General features: G+C 41.6%; 1 protein-coding gene across 9 annotated transcripts in view; it reads right to left on the bottom strand.

Annotated features, from left to right (window-relative positions):
• The window catches only part of Unc13c (unc-13 homolog C), a 435,177-nt gene extending 415,120 nt beyond the window's left edge, over positions 1-20,057 (bottom strand). The window contains exons 1-3 of one of the 9 annotated variants that reach the window (XM_028865275.2): positions 19,352-20,057; positions 15,472-15,561; positions 14,311-14,481 (exon numbers count right to left, since the gene is read on the bottom strand). The gene's annotated coding sequence lies outside the window, so the exon portion shown is untranslated. Of the gene's footprint in view, positions 1-8,363; positions 8,699-14,310; positions 14,482-15,471; positions 15,562-18,589; positions 19,298-19,351 lie in introns of those variants that run through there. The other 8 variants (XM_028865265.2, XM_028865283.2, XM_028865301.2 and 5 more) reach the window with 8 other exon arrangements.
• Between the last annotated feature and the right edge of the window lie 1,863 nt (positions 20,058-21,920).

Here is a 21,920-nt window from a genome sequence, read left to right as displayed (position 1 = left end):
ATGCTGGCCTTATTTACCCATGACATTTATTTTTAAAAATTTAATATTTATTAATTTTTATATATGGGCATTTTGTCTGTATGCATGCATGTGTACCACATGTATACAGTACTTGTAGAAGTCAGAAGAGGGCATTAACTTCCTTGAACTGGAGTTACAGGTGGTTATGAGCTGCCATGTGGATGCTGGGAACCAAACCCAGATCCCTTACAGGAGCAGCAAATGCCCTTATCCACTGATCCAGCTCTCTAGTAGGCTGACCTTTCTTCTACACTGACTTTACCTTGGGAGTACTCTACTGAAATTAAGATTACAGTGAATCCCTACAGCAATATGGCAATAAAGTCCCGGCTTCCCTCTGTAACAGCACCCTGCCAGTGAAGACCGTACACTACGTGGTATGGTCACTTTAAAACAATTTTTCCTGGCTGAGGAGGTACTCAGCAAGCATGGAGGACCTGAGCTCGAATCTCCAAAACCCACATGAAGAAGCCAAGCGTGGTGGTGTGCTCTTGCAATCCCAAAGCTGGAGAGGCAGAGAAGTGGACTTTCTTGCTGGGACTCACTGGCCAGCAAGCCTAACAAAATTGCTGAGTTCTGAATGAAAAGGAGAGTTCTTTTTTTACAAAATAAGATAGTAACTGAAAAATTCAAGGGTGACCTCTGACCTCTGCATGCAGGTAGGTACACACGTGTGCATACATACTTAAATACAAAAACATACACAAATGACATATGCAGGAGGTTCACTGTGATTTCAAGAACAGTCAGTCTATGCTACACAGTAAAACTCCACCTCAAAATTAATTATTATAAACACAAATATTGGTGACATAGAAAAGATAGGTTATCAAATATCTGTTTGATAGTAAAGTTTGGGGTGACTTGGAAAGTAGTTGATTCAAAGGCACTTTCTGTCTGGTGGAAAGGCAGAGTTGAGAAGAGGGGACTTTTACAATGTCCATCTGAAAGAGAATGCTCCATGAAGAGGTGGCATTAGCCAGAGTGTTGCCAGGTAACTGTAAGTTGGGTCCGTGAAGCACTAAAGAGGAGAAAACCAGGATAGCTTGGGATAGGAAGGTGAGCTAGCATTACTAATAGGCAAAAAATGAGCCACATGGGTTGAATAGATAGGAAGCAGAGCTTGGATAAGTTGGGACAAGGCAGATGATGAATAAACAGGATAAAAATCAAAGATCAAATGTCCAAATAGACTGGAATGTCTTTACACAGTGGATGAAGATTTGTATTTGTTTAAAAACACTTTCATAGGAAAGAGCAAACGGACCTCGTGCGTGATGTGACAAAGTTACATGGATGACCACGGCGAGAGCATAGAATACTGTGCTGCGGCTTATGTTAATGCCCCCCAGGCCCATGTGTTCCAGGCTTGGTTCCTGGGGTGGCACTACCAAAAAGGAGGATGTCTAACAGGGGGTCATTCACTACCGAAAAGGAGGATGTCTAACAGGGGGTCATTCACTACCAAAAAGGAGGATGTATAACAGGGGGTCATTCACTACCAAAAAGGAGGATGTATAACAGGGGGTCATTCACTACCGAAAAGGAGGATGTCTAACAGGGGGTCATTCAGCATGGGGTCTTAAATGGAATTCTGAGGCCCAGTTCCTTCCTCTGCCTCTGCCCCCTGTGTTTCTCTGTGTCCTCCTGACACAAAACACTTTCTCATAGGCCCCAAGTCAAGGGACCAGCTGACATAGACTGAAATAGCCATTAGATGAAAGCCAAAATAGGTCTTTTGTCTTTATCAACTTTATAAACTGTTTTGTTATAGATAAGCCCCACGGTATCACATGTTCAGGGAAGCTATTGGTTTGGTGTCTTTCTAAAAAACAGAATCAATAGATGGATAGATACTGAACTGATCAGACAGAAATGGGACGAGAAGGGTGGGCTGGTTTGTTTATTCTTCAACTTCACACGCTCTAGAATCACCGGGCAGAGAGGCTCAGTGAGGGATTGTCTAGATCAGGGTGTCCTGTGGGCATGTCTGTGAGGGACTACCTTGCTTGTTAATTGGTTTAGGCAGACCCACCCAATGTGGGTGGCACCCCTGCCTAGACAGGACATCCTGCCCCATCTAAGAGTAGAGAAAGCTAGCTAAGCACTAGGCTTAACATGCACTGATTCCCCCGCTTCCCTCAGATGTGACGTGGCTCTCTGCCTTGGTTTCCCTGCAGTGATGGGCTGTAACTTAGAATTGTAAGCCAGATAAACTCTTTGTCCCCTAAGATTTTTGTCAGGGCATTTTATCACAGCAACAGAAACGGAAATAGAAAAATGAGTGGCACTAAATGAAGATTTGAAGAAAACCATCAACACATTTAACCATCAACACAGGCATCTGTACTTGGCTCTCGACGTGGCTCCTCTGACCTCCCTGTGTACAACTCTGGATGTGGCCTGTTCCGTATTAAAAGTAAGAATTTAAATTTTAATGAACGTTGCACAGCTCAGAACTTCAAGTCTTGCATAATTACACTGTACACTCCCTGCTTCCTCTTTAGAGTATTAAGTCCACTGCAATACTCTTCACACAAAGGAACTTCAGCTGATTCTGATTCTTGGATGAAAGCCAAATATTTATGCTTCAAAGCACTCAAGCAAAACTGGGTGTGCCGCTCATTACTAAAATTTAAATTAGTGTCACTACACAAAGTGGCAATTTCATCATTTTCCTAAATTACGAGATGCTTTTAAAGTAAATCCCAAAAGACATTGTTTCAAAATGCCTAATAGCAAGACTTCCTTTAAAATTTTCAGCAAAGATACCAGATTCTATATAAAATACTTAGTACAAGTCCCTGATGAAGAATTCAGGCATCCAGTTCAGGTGTTTGGGAATTGGCAATACTCTTATTATGGACTACTCGGATATACATGCAAAGTCTCTTCAGTTTGCCAAGACACAGTTAGCATCAGCCAGTTTTTGCCTCAAAGATACCTGCAAATAACCACAGCAAACACCGTGTTTTTCACTGAAGGACCACAACCTGATAATCTTCTAAACACTCCAGATTTTTCACAGACATATGAAACTATCTTCTGAGTAAATTTGTCTGGTTCTGAAGGAAGCATAGACAAGTGACATCCTTGAGAAGGGACACTTCTGATCACTGTTATGATAGCATCAATCCTTTTCAGTCCAGCCTTCCCCCACCTGTGCCCAGAGTCACTGCAGGATGCCTGGCATCACTACATTGAGGCACTGGGACATCCTTTCAAAACTGTTACTCCTCTCTCTTGCTCTTCTGCGTGCTGGCTGGTCCCCTTGGGCTCCCTCTGAGTCTCTCTCTGAGAATGCTGCCTCCTGGCCAGGTGTGTGGGGGGGTGGTCATTCCCTCTCCTTTAGGCAGCCTGTACCAGTGACTAATGAGTGTGGGGCTTCCTATGTCTGCATCTCTTTCTTCAAGACAGGGAATCTCCTTGTATCAGCACTTCCTGCAGGATTGATTAGACCTCTGTTGTAAATACTTTGCAGTTTGGTTTTTAATATATACAAGCCAAAAAAAAAATACTCTGTGCTTATCTGTTTCATAGTCTGTTTCCCAGGGAATCTAACTGTAGAAAGTTGGTACCAAGGGAGCTCTGAAGAGATGGCTCTGTATGAGATAGTACACATATATAAGGATCTAACAACTGATGCTTTGCAAAAACAGACCCTGTGGTGTATCACAGAGGCAAAATTACCATTCCCACAGCTATAGACTTCAATGTTACATCAGCAGGAGGGAGTTAACCAGTACACACAAGTACCTTGACTATTTGAAAGGCTCAAGGGAAGAAGTGATTGGCACTGTGAGATAGAATGACTATTGTTGGAGTCTCTTGATGCAGAGAAGAAAGACAATGAATAGCTAGAAGCAATTTCTTACTAATTAAAGGATAATTCTAAAACCATCTATGCCACCAAATAAATTCCCACTTCTTGTAGCAGATACTGGAGAATCTAAGCATCCAGCAAAGGAATTCATCATTAGGAAAGACAAGACTTCAGGTAAGATTTAATCTCAACTTAAGCAGATTGAACATGCCACAGTTGGGTTCTTAGCCACAGGAGGAAATATCTATCTTAATTAATTTCAATTTCCTAGATTTGCGGGCAGCCATAACTATAGAGACTTTCATTCAATTCAACAACTTTCACTCACTCATTTCCTCTGAATACGCCAAGATACAAAATAACTTCATGTTCCCTTTCAGAGGGAGAAACCCCATTTTTTGTTTGAAGGCAACACGAAGGTATTTTTATTGAAAGACATTTTGTTTTCCTTCCATCAAGACTACCAAAGACATTCCCTTGAACCTGTACACCAACAACTGAGTAAAGTTTCAATGTAATTAGTCAACAACTCAGAGGGCCTGTTAACTGAAGCAAGAGACAACACAAAGAAGTTCTAGGGTTTCACCAACAGGTCTGCAAAAGGGAACTGGATTCGGTTGTTTCTGGATGAATGGGAAGGGATATAAGTTTAAATAGGGAAAATTTTATTTCTTTATCGGCATATACTACTTAATATATAGAAGCAAAAGAAATAGTAGATTATCAAGAGCAGCCTTGGACTAGGGATATAGAACAGTAGTAGAATACTTGATTAGTATGTATGAGGCTATAACTTCAATCCTCAACACCCAAATAAATAACTAAAATAGTTTATCTAATAAGATTCATAAAGCAGCCCTACATGTTCATGCTACTGCCAAATATCTAGCCTACAGAAAGTGAGACCCAACTATAGACTTCCAGAAATTTCCAGCTACTTGGTAGACATTTGTCACATTGAACAACTTCTACTCAGATAAAGTCACCGTCTCATTATAATTTAGATAAGCCCAATTCCAAATATGAGTCATCCCTCCCCCCACCCCCACCCCACCCCCCACCCCCCACCCCCGCCGCTCCAGCCACAGAGTTTCAGTTTGGATCCAGGAGCCTACTTAATAGTAGTGGAGGTTTGGTCTTGGACCTATAACACAGGTTACATAATGTCAGAGTCCAGGTTGTTGAACAAATAGCCTTTGCAGGTCCACCTGAAGGAGTGGCTTTATTGCAGACACCTTGGTAGCATAGTCTCATAACTGAGAGTGCAGCTTATGACCTAAGTGTGTGGATATGATACATCTGATGGATAGAATGGCAGCCTAGGAACCATCAGTAGGGAAACAGGTTCATCCTACTCATTACCACCCTATGTGTCTCACTTTTTATTCACATTTCCCAGATGAGCAACTTTGTTTCTTGCAATAACACAGGACTTGGATCCCAGAGACAAACTGCTTCTACTAGGAGACACAGAGAACATCCCATACTCTCTTGGGATGTTTGGAACTCTTAACTTTGAACTTATTATAGGAGGTATTAGCTCTGATCATTTGGAGAATATTGGGATAACAAAGGAACACTGGGAAATTCATACTCTGATCAGATGTTGACATTAACTTTTTATTCCCCTTGCCTATTTGAACCAAATAGGAAAAGAACAGCAAGACACACACACACACACACACACACACACACACACACACACACAGAGAGAGAGAGAGAGAGAGAGAGAGAGAGAGAGAGAGAGAGAGAGAGAGAGAGAGAGAGAGAGAGAGAGAACCTCATTCTTCTGGGTCATCCTCAAGGAATCAGTTCTCTAGGAGAATTTTCATTCCCCATCAGGTACAGACTTAGTTCATAGCTTCTCCATTCTTGGTATTGATCATATCCTAGCTTTGAGCTTCAGGTTGTTTGACTCCAGCCTTACAAAGTATATTTGGTAGCTGCCACAGCATACTTGCTGACTGTGCTGCCGACATACCCCCAACAGTAAGGTGTGTATGTAGCGTATGGAAGTATAGGGAGTGTGCTGAGCTAGAGTTATTCCTGTTGTGGAAAGGAACTGTGGCCAGGCATCATTGAAGAGCTTCCCCAGTACCACAGTTCTAACAGTGATAACCACTATTTCCAAATATGAGTTTCATTCTACAAATGAAAAATGTGATTATAAAATGACTACTTCTCTACTTTACAGACCATTAAATCATGAAGTATAAGAAGCATAAACATAGTAAATATCATAATGAAAAGGCTCTTCATATTGTACAGTAGATATTACCATAGCTTTAATTTTTAAAATATTTCACTTTATCATTTCTAAATTTTTAATATTTACTTTCTTTTTAATTATGTGTGCATCTGTGAGTGGGTATGTGCATGTGAATATATGTGCCTGTGGATTCCAGAAAGAGGTTTTAGATCCTCTGGTACTGCAGTTATAGACAGTTGTGAGCTCCCTGATATAGGTGCTGAGAACTTAACCCGGGTCCTCCACAAGAGCAGGAAGCACTCTTAACCATTAGCCCATCTCTCTACCTCCAGTGGTTTTTTAAATTATTATACAAAGTAATGAGTTTCATTATTATATTTTCATGTAAATATATTATTTTACTTAATTCTTATTCATAACCCTTCTGTTCAGTTTTTAGCCTTCTTGAATATTTATTACAAATTATTTCTCCAGTGTAGACCCACCAACTCTCAGCTGTGCTGTGCCTGTGAATGACCATCTTGAATAAAACGTCCACTAGGCTCTAGTGGTACTCTTATTCATTGGTCTGAAAGTTGGAAGTGAAGCAGATGGGTTTGTGAAACACATTTCATCACCAAACCTTCATCTCCCAGGTATACTTTTCCTGTCCTTTTTAATAACTCCTTTCTTTGCCCCAAGTGCTCAGGGTACTTGTGTTTTATCCAGCCTACTGCAAGGGTGAGGCAAATATCTGATTAATGGCATGCAAATAGCTGATGTGCCCTGATTCTGCTATTTTTATGAGGTATTTGTAAGATTTGAGAGTAACAATGCATTCAGGACAGAAGAAAATATAATTTTTTAAAAACACAGATTATTGTTTTAAGATGAAAAGACAAGTCTATATAAAGGTCAAGTCTACATGAAAATTAACCATATCACTCTTGTCATAAACTTTTGGATGAGTTCCACCATGGCTAAGTGACCACTACCTCATTTCCCTGCTCACATAATGACACATGAATAGAGACAGAGTGTATCTAAACTCTGCAGCACAGTTCTCCCTCTGAGTTCCTTATTGGCAAAAGGCAAGGCATATTTGCCACAATTCTGACATGTAAGATCATGCTGGCTATTTTTAATGTCAACTTGACACAACGCAGAGTCATTGGAGAGGAGGGAACCTCAATAGAGAAAATGTTTCCATAAGATCAGGCTGTAGGCAAACATATAGGGCATTTCTTAATTAGTAATTGATTTGGGAGAGCTTATCCTACTGGACCCCTGGGCTGGTGGTTCTGGGTTCTATAAGAAAGCAGGCTGAGCAAGCCATGATGAACAAGCTAGTAACCAGCATTTCCCCATGGCTTCCACATCAGCTCCTGCCTCTGGGTTCCTGCCTTCTTTGAGTTCCTGCTACGGCTTTCCTCAGTGGACTTTAATTTAGGCTATGTAAGCCAAATAAATCCTCTTCCTCCCCCAAGTTGTTAGAGTCTTGGTGTTTCATCACAGCAATAGAAGACAAAGACCAAGACCAGTGCAGAGCTTGTTAGCACCGAGGACAGCTGCTTCTCAAGGCAGCAAATGGTGCAGCCATGCTGCCCACTGTGGTCTAGACCTGTACAGCTATGAATTAATATGAGAAAGGTTATACTTCTGCAAATTGATAAATTAACATAAGGTTGCTGATTTACAAACATATTTAACCCAATTTGGAAGAAGATAAATTGCCAGTTCTCCCAGGAATTTGGAGATATTTTGCAAATTTTTACAGTTTATAAATTAAGAAATAACAACAACAACGTCTCACTGTCCAATGTGTAGCTGACCATTTCATATCAAACAGGAAACAAAACGTTGGTTCTGTAAGGCATCATGAACCAAGCACAAATGTTTTTACTTTGTCCTAAGAGTAAATCTGTAGTCTTAAGGACAAAGGTGAAGGGTGGTCATTTCAATTTAAGGCTACTGACCTGCTGGGTACATTAAAGATTTCTTGGGGATGTTTTTCCTATTTTTATCTCTGAATTTCCTATCGAGTTATACTTTCAGGTAGAAACCAAGAAAGATTGCCTAGATCTTTTTTTTTTTTTTTCTAAGCAATTAAGCCAATGCTCATCAATCAGATGCTGCAGACAGTTTTTCAGGATTGTAATTGAGGTCATATAACCTTGCCTTTATTGATGAGTGCAAACCAAGCTACAGCATTCAGATAAGAAATATCTGATCACAAATTGGAGAGAGGGGATTTAACAGATTCCAAAATATTGAGCAGTATTTGATTACAGGAACAGCTCGATACCTTACGATGTTTCACTGAGACCATACCTGGAATCTGTATCTTCCTTGTCCCATATGACTATAGGCTTCTGGGTTAGAATGGAGCACTTCGTACTCCTGGACTTACACACTTGTCAATGCAGAATGGTCACTAGAGAGGATGAAGACAGATTCATGGCAGATCTAACTAGCTAAAAACCCTGGATTTGAATTAAAATTATTTTAAACTTACTAGCAACATGAAGAGTTGCTGGTCAAAATTCTACTTATTGGACAACAGTTGTTTACCTGTACTAGGATTGGGGGATGAAGAGTGAGAGAAAGAACAATAGCCTCCCTGCTTTATAAGATAGAATAAAGAGTTATCAGAAAGATATTTCAGTAAACAATATGATTGTACATACACATGCATTATTATAAACAAAAATTGAAGCAACTCCTTGATTTCTACTTATTAATTTCAGATATATCAGTGTCCCTGGCCCTCCCTATATCTTCTCTCTTTTTATACAAGCCAGCTTTTTACCCAGTTTGTTTGGGTAGAATGCACTCTCAATTCCTCTTAAGACACCCCTATTACAGTATGTGCTTTTAGAACTCAATATTACTCATTTTCATTTCCCTCCTGTAAAACAGAGGTGAGAACTTCTGAGAGAAGCCTCCATTTTCTTCCTTCCATAGAGCCTAGCACAGCTTGCCAGGGCTTCTCAAGTCAAAACACAAATACCTTGACCTCCACTCATAATTTGATGTCATTTCACCCCACAAACATTTCCTCTGTCTGAATTGTTCTTTCTGCCTGAGATTCATATCATCATCCATTGTCTCTTATTTAACGTTTGAATACTATTTTATGATTAATGTCAGTCACCAAAAGTTGCCATATTGTAACACATTAGAGCCATTTTAATCTGCCAGGGTGATCTTCCCCCTCATCTGTACCTAACACATATATGTAGCCCACTGGTTTTGCAGTGATAGGGCAGACTCCTTTTAAGAAATCTCACAACCTAATGAGGAGTACAGGAATACAGGCAGTGTAGCAGAAATCTTAGAGAGTCTTATTAATAAAATCAAACCTGAGCCAGGTATTGGGGTGAACTGGAAGATCAGAGAACCAGAACAAGCCACAGCTAACCTCACCTGGCCAACTTCTCAGCTGGTCTTGTTTCCTCAGACTGGAAGCCTCTGTGTCCTCATCCCAATGGCTCTTAGCTGAACTGTGCTCAAAAGCCTGAATGCTTAACCAACCAAATGCTTAACCAGGTCAAAATGCTTAACCAGGCCAAAATGCTTCTAGTTTCTGGTCCTCACGCCTTATATACCTTTCTGCTTTCTACCACCACTCCCTGGGATTAAAGGCTCGCTTTCTGAAATTAAAGGTGTGTGTCAACATGCCTGGCCGTTTCCAATGTGGCCTTGAACTCACAGAGATCCAGAGGGATTTCTACCTCAGGAGTGCTAGGATTAAAGGTGTGAGTGCTACCATTTTCTAGCCTTTGTATCTAGTGGCTGTTCTGTCTCTGACCCCAGATAAGTTTATTAGGGTGCACAATATTTTGGGGAACACAATACCACCACAAGGCAGAGACCAGCAGTAGGAATTGAAAGAAAGTGATTGTTGACAGAGACACACTAGGAAAGACAAGTGTTTAGGCCTCCATACAGGTCAGAATGATTGATCTGGTAGTGAGTTACTCACAGATCTACAATTAACCCAAAAAGACCCCACACACAAGTTTCTGAGTGTAAAAACAGCATCCCCAGAGACCAGAGATACATTTCTCAATCAGGAAGGTACAGAGATGCTCCTGTAACAACCTAAAGCTTACAACAAGAAGAAGAAATTTGAACACTGTCACTTCAACTTGTTGGGGTTCCCACTGTATAGATTTTGTGGTCATGTTTCACACTCATGACTTTCTACATGGACCATGATGGATCTGCCACATCTACTTCCTTGGCCAACTGCTAAGTCCTCAGAACTGCTAGCATTCAAGAATATGAGAAGTGAGGGCTTTCAGCTCTAATTTCCCTAAGTAGTACACTCATTATGAATTGCTTTACTAGGAAAATGATGGATTTGGCATGACTGCAATCTACTTTAAGGATATGTGTGAACCCAGCTGTGGGTTCTTAGACAGAGTATTTTCCTCGGTGTTGACATCCAATCTGTACATGATAAATTACTTTCCAAAGGATCATCTCTATCAGCTCCCAAATGAAATCGGACTGCCACCCCCCACCTAATCATTCCTTATCACTGACAATGTATTGCTGAACTGCATAGGGAATGTTTAACTTATCCAAAATAGCTACTAATCAATTTCAGATCACCAGAAATATTGAACAGACTGTTATTAATTTTGAATAAAGTGAGCACTAAGGAGAAGTCTTGAGACTTTTCTATGCCATCAAACTAATAAATAGAGAGTGCTCAATATTACATTACATGTAAGATACCAAGTCTTTTTTTTTAACATTTGTTTACTTTCTCATTTCTTTACTGTATGTTTATGTGCACAGAGGTCAGAAAACAACTTGAAGGAGTCAGTTCTCTCTTACTACATGTGGGATCTGGGGATCCAAGTTATGTTAGCACCAAACATTACCCACTGAGTCATATAGGCAGCCCTCAGGTCTTAATTTATGAATAGTATCCACCCCATAAATACCTATTAAGTTTATCTTTCTTTTAAAGCTCCTGTTGCAAATTGGTTCATGGTTCACTGAGTTTGAATTCCTTACTAGTTCACAATGTTTCTTCATTAAATTTCAAATTATCTTTATCACTAGTTTTGACACATATGGTAATAACTTTTTGCATTTGAGTATAAACAAGCATTGTTGCTTGGTCCATTTTCATGTGGTATTAACATTATCTCCTGCAGATGTTTCAATAATTGAACTTAAGGACTAAGTTCACAACATGAAAGACCAATGCAAAACAGATGTCTAGAAACTGTGGCTGCTTGAGAAGGTATTTCCTCAGACTCTGAGAAATTTAAAGACTGTGTCTAGAATTTTATAATTCTACCAAGATTCAGAATTTGTTTCACATTCTGTGGATTTTAATTGTTTTCTGCATTCTAAAAAGAAAAAAAAAACATATTCTTTACTCTCATGGAAAAAAGGCTTTGGATTCTAAACACAACAGCCAGAAAGGTGCATGTTGCAGGTAAAGGCTGAAGTAGAGACAAAAAGCACTGACCATAAGAGAAATGGAGGGTCAGGATGGCCAAGTGTCTGAGACACAAGTACTCTGAAATTTAATTTTTGAATTATACAACCAAGTTTTGTCCTCAGAGCTTCTAGTCCTGGATCTTCCTGACTGAAATCTCCATCTTTTAAGCTCTGATGAGGAATTCAGACCGCCCTCTTCTCAACATCTTCAGTCTCCATTTTTTTTTTCTTTTAAAAATTTCTTCCCAAATGGAAATGCTCGAGGAAACTTCATGTATCCGTTATCAGGACCACTGCCTTCTGTTTTAGAATAAACAGATGCTCTCAGAATTCCTTCCAGAAAAAATAAAGCAGACTAGTGTAGGATTCGGGGATGTTTTCCTGTAACTGTGGCTCTTGATGGACACACAGGGAGCTACATGCTGTAAAGCAGGAGCCATTGAGGGGAGATGTGTTGTAGATGTCAACGGAATAGGATCGAGTTAGACTAGAGTTGGCATCATCAGCTCAAGTCAATATGAGAAGATTTAGATCAGAGCGGGTGGGGCTTTCCATATGGAATCATCAAGAAAACACTTTTACTATAAAAATAAAACTGGAAATGAAATATAGAACAGAGGAGAACCATCACCATAAGGAGCCGATATGGGTCTCTAAGGTGACATGGTTCTGACCTAGACAGAGCTAAGTAAGCAACCCTTATCATGCATCCAGCTTCCACCCATCACACTGCTGCTGAACCTCTTTGGCATTCAGCAGGAGTGTTCAGGAGCTCATTGTTTACTCCTGAAGTCAGGTGCTCCAAACAATGTGAAAGGATCAGGATTGCTGTTTCCAAAGGCAGCTTACAGGGCTGACTTTTCCCCATCAGCTGTTACTACACTGCCACTGGGGTTTGCTGCTTCCATACCATGAAAAGCACATACAAGCTCCTACAGGGACCTCAGGGCCATAGATTTCATCAAAAGCAGGCTGTGCAAACTATTCCGATTTGGCCCAAATGCAGCTTCTGAGGTCATGACTATCTTGGGACACAGTAAAGCTTGAGTTTTACTGCTGATTTCATTTCTTACCATCTCCTACTTTGTGTATCAGAGTTTCTTCTTCCTTTACTGACTTTTCTTGCTAATAACAGATAGTAATACATAATGCAAATTAAATATGAAATCAAGCACATCTATGGGTAGACCATTTTATATAAAGATGTTAAAAAGCATGAAGATAATGGAATTCTGGTATTCATTGAACACTGACTATTATTTTAATTATTTCTCATGAACACTATGGGGAGAAACATTCTTTATGATGTCAAAAAAAATCCAAATGACCAAATTTTACAGATACTATACCAAAGGAGTTTGCAATAGAGCCAGGACTGTTTTTATGAAAACTACATGAATCCATAAACTTCATGTCAAAACCATAGGAAAACCCCATGATCAAGTATTTGATCTGATATTAAATTAGATTAGTCACTTAGCACCATGAAAATTTACAGCATGCCAGTGTTTGGAATCTGTGGTAATCTGTAGAGTTGGGGCAGGGATTGGAGGAAGAAGGTAAGGAACCCAGGCTTCACATATATGACTAGTCAGCTTGCTCTGAGGATCGCTCATCTCTTCCTTGAAGTCTGGAATTACAGATAAGCTTCCACATCCACCCAGCATTCACCTAAGTTCTGTGGATCTGAACTCCCATCCCCATGATTATAGGCCAAGTACTTTCACTGCTGTGCCTTTCCACCTCGCCTTTAAGCTTTATTCTAAATACACAGAGGAAGCATGGAAACTTTTGAGGACAGTGATGTGTGTCATGACATTTTTGAGGACAATGAACTTGGCAGGCACACACAGAGCAGATGCTCAAAAGAGGTGTTGTGGCAGACAGAGACTGGGAGATGGGGCAATGTTCTAAGATTAAAGTGATGAGGTGGACCACGGCAGTGACAGCGAAATGAAGCCGAGCAGGCAACATCCAGGTTGGTGAGGGCTTGTGAGCACGAGGAAGAACAGAGCCCCGAGGGCAAGGAGCCTGCAGAAATGAGGAAAATGGGAAGAGGAATCGTTGAGGAGAAGCAGCTGCCATCTCTTGACTTCTTAAGATATTATCAGTAGAAAGAAGTGGGGCGGCTACTTGTGAAATTTAGGGCACCCAGTGTAAAAGAAGGGACAAGCAGGAGATGCTTGAATGAGGTTCAAGATGAAACGGACACAGAGGTCAAAGGCAGCGACTCTAACTTGTGTGTAACTAAGCAGGATATTTACCAGTAACTAAGCAGGATACTCATGCCATTATATCCATCAATTATCAATTGATATTAATTATCAATTATATCAGCATGTTATTGGAAAACTAAGCACACTTCCCCATCTCACAGGCCACTTTCTAAGAGTCGTATTTTATTTTTCACATGTACAAAGTGATCTATGTATTCTGTGTCCTGGCAATTGACCTCCTATAAAACTGAGAGGAAATATGAATTCTCCTCAGATTTCAGGTGCTCTGCTAGCTCAGTTTGCCTGTTTAGCCACGAGACACTGCAACGTGGTTTTTCTTGGGTACCCTCATGGCATATGCACACCCAGAGAGGAAGACTGCACAGGATACACATTATTAGATTTTATTTTCAGAAGTAGTTTTCTATGAGTGACTCTAAAAGTAGCTAGTAAAGTGCCCTACCACCATTTTTTACTTTTTATTTTCCAAACCCATAAACTCACTATACAACTGAATCTAGCTTTGAACTTTGGATCTTCCTGCCCCCACCATCCAAGCATTAGATCACAGGCATGCACCAGCACACCGGGCTTACCATTCATTTCTTGGCCAAAAGAAGCACTGCAACATCACCCGAAGCTGCAGCAAATGTGTCCTGACTCACAGATACAGGGTTTTCTCCCAAATATGGCTGGCTGGCCGCGTCCACAGCTTCTGTGTCCAGAGACTCAACTGACTACAGACCAAAAGCATTTCAACTTTCTGCCTGCAATGAACAGGCACGATTGATTTCCTGTCGTTGTTCCCTAAACAATCTCGTGTGACCACAGTACCTATGGCATTTATATTCTAGCATGTCACATTATCAAACTACCTATGATGACAGTTTGTGGGATACATTTCAGTTACCGGAAAATACAACCGCATTTTACGTGAGGAGATCAAGCACCTGTAGATTTGGGTGGTACCAGTTGGCTCACTGAAACTATCTTCCTCGGATACCAACTGCATGTGGTCTATTATGTTATAATCCAATATTTTTGCCCAGTTGTTTGAAGGAAAATAATTTGATAAACTTTCAACCCAAACCTAAATGGAAGAATACTGCTTCCTTCACCAGACAAGCACATGCCAGTTACACATCTCCAACCTCTTAGGGAGCTCAAACCAGAGCCAAGAAACTCCATGGCTACCCGTATCCCATGGAGTCCACCCTATAGAACCTGAACAATGATTAGCTTATGAAAGCCCCGACTTGTGGAACTAGAAGTGACCTTCTGGAACAGATATCTGGACAGGTTCACAGATAAGAAAAGACTTACAAACAAAAACACCACCCAAAGGTTACCTAGCTAGTGAAAGACTGAGACAAGATTTTTATAGTATATATTGCTGTTTTCTGCTGGACTCCTGCTAAAATGTGGCATTAGTCATCTAAGGCATGTGTCACTTGAGGCTGCTATGGAAGATTTCTCATTGATAAACAACACAATTTTCTTTTTCAGTTTTTAAAGTTAACAATGGCAGGATTCAAAACACATCTGACCCTCTGCCAGGAGCCCCAAGGCTGTGTCCATAAGGCTCCTTCTTGGAAACTGCCCTCACTGGCCACACCTAAGTTATCAGCTTTTCCTACATGCAAAACAATAAGGCTGGGGCTGGAGAAATGGCTCAGCAGTGGAGAGCACTTACTGCTCTTGCAGAGGACTCAAGTTCAGCTCCCAGGACCCACATCGGGCTGATCAAAACCACCTACCTATAACTTCAGTTCTGGGAATTTGATACCATCTTCTGACCTGCTCTTGAATGCATGTGGTCCACCCAGAGACAAGCAGGGACATGTACACTTGTAAACAAAAAATAAATCAAATTTAACACATATACAAAGTCATCTCTGTCAACGCTGCCCCCCCCCGCGCCCGCCGTGTATGGTGTGTGTGTGTGTGTGTGTGTGTGTGTGTGTGTGTGTGTGTGTGTGTGTGTTGCATGTGTTTATGTGCCTGGGAAAGCTATTCCTAGAGAATATTGTTTCCAGTTATAAACCATGCTAAAGAAAATATTTTTATGCAAAACATTTCTTCTCTATCAAAGAGAGAGAGAGAGAGAGAGAGAGAGAGAGAGAGAGAGAGAGAGAGAGAGAGAGAGAGACTGCATCTAGATTCTAAGATCCTAAGTGCTAAGAAATAAATTATGCTTTACCCAGAATAGGATGGGAGCCAGCAGAGACTGCCTGTGGAAGTGAAGATGGACATAGGTGGATCTTCAGATTTCCCAGAGGAAAGAAACCATTTGAGAAGGCAACTGATGTTACACAATTACCTTTACATGTAAAAGCACCCTGACTATGATTTATTATATTGAGTTAATCTTATAATCTGGTATTTATTCCTACAAAATATTTTCTAACTCTATGCAGGAAGAGCAATACAAAACATATCCTGTATGCAGGCTATAGTGATTTTTGCATGCTGAGCCTAACACATACACCATAATTAAAATACGCAAGAGGCAGGAAGTGTGTATGTCTCTTGGCTCACAGCCAGCCTTAACAAGTAAAAGAGGGCCAGTGCTGTGTGTCTTCACGGTGCTTACATTTCCTTTGGGAAACTTCTGCTCTACAGGCTAGGAGACTTTCTCCTGTCTTCCTCACTATTTTTTATATAACATCTTTTATTATGTTTATTTGTGTGGGGGGTGTTGTGCGTACCATGGTATGTTCATGGGTTCAGAGGACAATTTACACAAGTCAGTTCTTTCCTTCCAACATGTGGGTCCCAGGGATCAAACTCAAGTCTTTGGGCTTGTTGGCAAGCACTTGTGCCTACAGAGCCATCTCGATGGCTCCTCCTGACTCTTTTTTAACAGGCCAGAAGCAGAGCAAACTCTGCTGTGCTATTTGTTATCTCTGGAGTTCCAGCACCAGGTATTCAGTCTTCTGCAGGCTGATGGGGCTATTAATAAACCCTCTTTTAAAAACAGCTGGAAAGGAATTAGAGCCTTTTCATCCAAACACAGATAACTGTAGGTCCAGAAATGATTTATAACAATAGCAAAAGATACAAATTCAATCTTTTGAATTCATAATTAGCACTTGAGTGGTAGTGTTGAGAGGTAGTGTTATAAATATACATGGCCAAGTAAGTTGATATTGCTGGCAGTTTCAGTATAATCAGACAACAGATTCCTAGCTATAAAAGTATATTATAGAGAGAAAATGAGCATGCACTTAAAATTCCTCAAATTCCCACCTCAAAAGCAAGGATCACACACATACACATCATCATCATTGTCATCATCATCATCGTCATCTGGCAAGGTAATTTCAATACCTTTAATAATTTTGGGAAAGTCCTTGTGTAGTAAATGCTATGTGATTGAAAGAATACACACCAGAACCCAAGGGTATTAAAACTAGAACACAAAATACAGGGAGCACAATGCCTCTGAGAACTCAGGGAGGGTGTGTGTACTCTATAGCTGACGAGGAGGAGGAGGAGGAGGGATGAAAGTGTTGGAGTGTCCTGTGCTGGTATTCAAAGACACTGGCTGGCCCTAAATGAGCAAAGACATCCACGTGTTCTCTTCTCCACTGACCCCACCATCAATCACTCCCTGCCCCACACAAACATACTTAGAGTAATTTGTCTTTGCAAGAGGAACCTCCCCGCTTGCACCTGTCTGGAATGATCCATGGGCTTTTAAGCAACTCCCTCTGTTTGCTATATACTTCATTGCTAGATATTGGAAGAATGGCAGCCTTAGAGGGTATGGTAGAGTGTACGAAGCAACTGTTAGATGTGGTTAATAAGAAACACATGAAAAGTGTGCTTCTTCTCCAGACTTACTTAACACATTCATTCCTAGTCACCTGCATGCACATCCATTTGTCCAGGTGGACAGGGGTGGACACTTGTGAGGGACGTTTCCAAGTCTTTTAATGAAAGTCCAACAACAAACAACTGCTCAGAAAATAAACATTCTTCTTCTTCGCCACCCTCAGATCTAAGCCCATAATTCTATTGAAATGAATCCCAACTAAATTCCATGTAGTTTGAAAGCAAACTAACTTTTTTAGTTTGGAAAGGCAGTTCTCATTTGCCTATGAGATTCAAACATTCTCTATCCAACTTGATATCAGTTTATTAGCTTCAAAAATAATTCTTTATATGATGTTCTGAAATTGTTATTACATTTCTTCTGGGACATCTCATTTACAGATAGGTAACCTGTGCCACGCCACATATCAACAGAGAAGAAATACACTGTGCTTTTCGCTCTCACGGGTGAGCACTTTGTCTCAACAGCTAGCTATCTGTAGAACCCACCCTATTCTAGTATATTCTAGTACAGCCACAGGACTCTACAACAACTCATGACCTTTGGTGTGGAGCCCAACTCCATACTCTAGATCACTGCCTTTGAGTTTTACAAAAGCAGAGTAATGATTTCTTTTCCGGCAAGAGGTACATAACTGATCATTTACATCCTACTTAGCCTTGCTCTATAGCAGCTGACATCATACACACACACACACACACACACACACACACACACACACACACACAAGTAGAAACAGCAATTAAAAGTCAGTGTCCTAAAGCTTTCGAATAAAATGGTCATGTTAACAAAAGCATGCAGAAAATCAAGAAAATATTTTATATACACAAGATGTAACTTTTCATTTTTTTCCTTCTCCCTGGAAAAGCTCATTTAAATGCACGTGCATACATACAATTTGTTGTCAGTTTCAGCCACTTTTGTGAAAGTATTGAAGAGCCCCAAATAGCAAAATTCTTTCCTTAGGAACATTCATTTACGAACTCCAAAACACAGAAGGTTTTTTGAAAACTCATTTGTGCACATTTTCCACCCACCTCTTTCATGTTGTTCTCTAAAACCCTCACGGAAAGGATGAATTTGAGCTTTGTCACATCACCTAGGTGTGATCGTAGCTGGGTCTTTCTCCTTATTATACAAGTATGTTGATGACGTAATTGCAGAAGTTGGTTCTACTCAGGCAGCCGGGTCTTGGGATTTTTTTTTTTCAATACTGCCTCCTTCACTACCATAAAAGAGTTGTAAAACAGAACCAAGCAGTCTTGCCTCTTGATAGTAAATCCTTGAGATGTCGTCACCCAAGGGATCTGTCCAGCCTTGGGTAGCTAGAACCATCCCAAAGCTCAACTGGCCCCAGACCTGAGGCTCAGCGGCACACACTTAGGTGACACCGCACCAGGCTTGGCTTTTAACCCTTTCCTAGAAGCTCTCAACTTTTCATCTCTGTTTGACTTTCATTTTCACCCACCCCCAAACCTCCAGGGACTAAGGAGAACCCCAACATTTATCCTAACCTTGTTTGCTCCTATGCAGTAATTCCCCTGAAAGTTGACTGCAAAGTAAGCAAACAGTTATCACGTTGTATTCAAAATAAAGTAAGGCTCGAGAAGACCATGATCCCCCCAATAAATTATGCTGATCATGAACCTAGAAGAGCAAGCTTTTATGGGGTCATCTTCTACATTGAGAGAACCCGCGGTTGTGATTCAAAGTGCAGAGAGAAAGAACCATGGAAAAAAAAGGCACAGGCTGAATCTCATGCAGATGAGGCAGCTCAGCGGGAGGTAAAGAAAACATACCTGAGGGATTCTCCTTTTAAAAATGCTCAGGCCAGCTGGGTTGTTGCTCCCCTCCTTTAGGGGGGTGGATGTGTTTTCCTTTCAGGAATATCCCGTGCAATTGTGTTTCTAGGTTCTTTTCCTTTTATTCAGCCACAGATAGTTGCAGGAGGCACCGGCAGGCAGCGTTCCTGCGCCCCGGACTCAAGTGCAGTCGGGCATGCCTTTGCTCAGAAACCCTGCTTGCGCTGCTCTTATCAATTCTATCACGCTCCCTGGGTAGCCTCCAAAGCAATTTTACAACTTAGCTGCTGGCAGGAATCTGCCTTTCACTCTTCTCCTTGCCAGATTCCTTGGGCGGCTCATTTCTCAGCCCTTTCTCCCGAGAAAGCAAAATGGGATCTCTCCCCTTGTTGTCCTGGCTCACCCACAATTGACGGTGCGGAGTGGCGGCTGAATGTATGCTGGGAACTTCATCCAGCGGCTGCAGCCCGGGCTTCTCCGAATGCAGCAGAGACCTGAGCTCCCGGCCTCCTCCATTGGAGTCCAGGCTCCCTCTGCTGCACCAGCCGCACAGAGCCGCTCTGTGAGAAGGCTCCTCAGCCCTGGTCCTCTGGAGATGCTCTGCTGCCAGGTGTGGTCATCACCACCTCATCCACACACCTCACTAGCGGGGTCACAGCTTCCTGCTGAAGAAATGCATGGTTGTGGATGTCCCCAGTGTTCCCTGCATCCCAGGGGGGCAACACTGGTGACCATCATAGGGTCAATTTGCTCCTTGCATCAGTAAAACAGATAATTATTACATTAACCATGCTATTTAATTATCATTATGATTTCAGATGCTGCTGACTGTGCTTGGAATCCTACAAGGTCCCCTGTCCAATCTGGCATCAAGAGACCCTTAACAGGACCCTTGTTTAGAGGGAGGCAATATGCTGGCTTTGTCCCAGTTTTTTTGTTGCTGTTGCTTTGTTTTCTTTTTATTTTCTTAAGTGGTTGTAGATTTGAGGGTTGATTCCTCAATAATTAGAATTAGATACACATACACATATCAAAGTAGGCAACGGGAGGAGCATGATGGCTCAAAGGATTTTCTTTCTCATGCAATAATGCCTTCCAGATCTGCCTGAGAATTGAATGGGCTCGCTTTCCTTTTTAGCTTAGCTCAGTAGAGGAGGTGGGGGGAGTAACCACGCCTACTTTCCATCAATTAAGCATTTTTTAATCCTCTAACCCTCCTGTTGAAACAAATATAAAAAGTGCTGCGTCTTAGAATAGAGCCTTAAAGAAGCTCAAGTCTGGGAATAATTTGTAGGCTTTAAGCTGCATCTGGTGCTCTGGCTTACTTATTTTATTTTCTTTGCTTTGTAGAAAATGAGAGGATGGGGGCTGGGAGACGGCTAAGTCCCCACAGTATTGGCTAGATAAGCCCTGGGACCTAAGGTCAGATCCCTGGCACCTCCATACAAAGTATGCATGTGTTTGCAAGCTCAGTGCAGGGGACTCCGAGACCGGAGGGGCCCTGAAGCTCACTGGCGAGCCAGTCTAGCTGATTCTCCTAGTTCTGTGCCAAGCAAGAGATCTTGCCCCAAAAGTAAGGTGTCGAACGATAGAGGAAGACACCTGTCATCAATCTTTGGTCCCCACGAGCACACACACAAGGACACACATTTTCATGGACCTGTACACCAATGTGCACAGCCACACACACAAAAGGAAACAGGATGATGTTTCCCCAACCAACAAACCTATCAACTAGTGGCTGAGATGAAACAGTATAGGAAGTGTGTATCTGATTACAAGCCATGATTTCCGCCCATGTAAGGATAGGTATAGGCAGGTCAACTCTAGAAGAGACACTCCCATCAACATGTGATATGCAACAGCAGCAGCAAAAGGAACAATTTTGCCCAATTAACCAATTTGGGACAAAACTTGTATAAAGGCATGTTCTAGGGCTGAGGAAATGGCACAGTGAGCAAAGAGGTTGCTTTGCCAGCCCAAGGACCTGAGTGCAGACCCCTGGAAGCTGGAGCTCAGACCCACACAGAAGGCCAGGACTGGTGAGATCCTACCTCAGACAAAATTCAGAAGGCATTTAAGAAACAGCATCCCAGGTTGTCCTCTGACTTCCTCATGCATTTGCAAACAGGTACACGCACCCACCCACAGCCACACATACACCAGCACACAAAGGCACACACATAGATACATATACATATTGCGCCTACCATCTAGAACAGCCAGTAAGTAACACTGTGATTTGAAAACAAATGTTCCCCAATGTGACACAGTACTGTGCCAGGTCTGGGCAGGTGGCCCTCTCTCTCCTTTTCTCTCAGCCTCACCGTTAGTTCACGGCTGCACAGCTCCCCCAACCTGCTGCTTAAGTGACTGTTAATGGACACGAGCAGCTGCTCAAGGTCTAATGAACCGCATAAGGGGCAAACACCCGGGCATTGTACTCTCCTCCGTCAGCACTCACCAGCGAAGTGGACAGGACAAAGCTCTGCTGCCCTCGGCTGTAAGCACTGGAGAGCAGCAAGGGGAAACCGGTGAATTCTAACAGTGCATGACAGGGCAAAAG

The sequence above is a fragment of the Peromyscus leucopus genome, chromosome 14, assembly GCF_004664715.2.
Source record: "Peromyscus leucopus breed LL Stock chromosome 14, UCI_PerLeu_2.1, whole genome shotgun sequence".
NCBI lineage: Eukaryota > Metazoa > Chordata > Mammalia > Rodentia > Cricetidae > Peromyscus > Peromyscus leucopus.
This window is presented reverse-complemented; position numbering and strand designations above follow the sequence as displayed.